At 35.7% G+C, this 361-nt stretch overlaps 1 long non-coding RNA gene across 2 annotated transcripts in view; it reads left to right on the top strand.

Moving 5' to 3' along the window:
- Nucleotides 1-361, top strand: part of LOC123638097 — a 37,405-nt gene that overhangs the window by 19,189 nt on the left and 17,855 nt on the right. The window lies entirely within an intron of this gene.

The following is a 361-nucleotide window of genomic DNA, read 5'->3' on the forward strand; positions in this document are numbered from 1 at the left end:
GAGATTCCTCAAAGAACTAAAAGTAGACCTATCATTTGATTCAGCAATCCCACTACTGACTATTTACCCAAAGGAAAATAAGTCATGTTATCAAAAAGACACTTGCATTTCAATGTTTATTGCAGCACGATTCACAATTGCAAAGATGTGGAATCAATTCACATGCCCATCGATTCATGAGTGGATGAACAAAATGTGGTATATGTACACCATGGAACACCACTCAGCCATTAAGAAGGATGAATTAGTGCCTTTTGCAACAATTTGTATGGAACTAGAGACCATTATCCTAAGTGAAGTATCTAAAGAATGGAAAAACAAACACCACATGCACTCACTTTTAAATTGGAACTAACTAATG

This window comes from Lemur catta, chromosome 5, assembly GCF_020740605.2.
Source record: "Lemur catta isolate mLemCat1 chromosome 5, mLemCat1.pri, whole genome shotgun sequence".
In the NCBI taxonomy this organism is placed as follows: Eukaryota; Metazoa; Chordata; class Mammalia; order Primates; family Lemuridae; genus Lemur; species Lemur catta.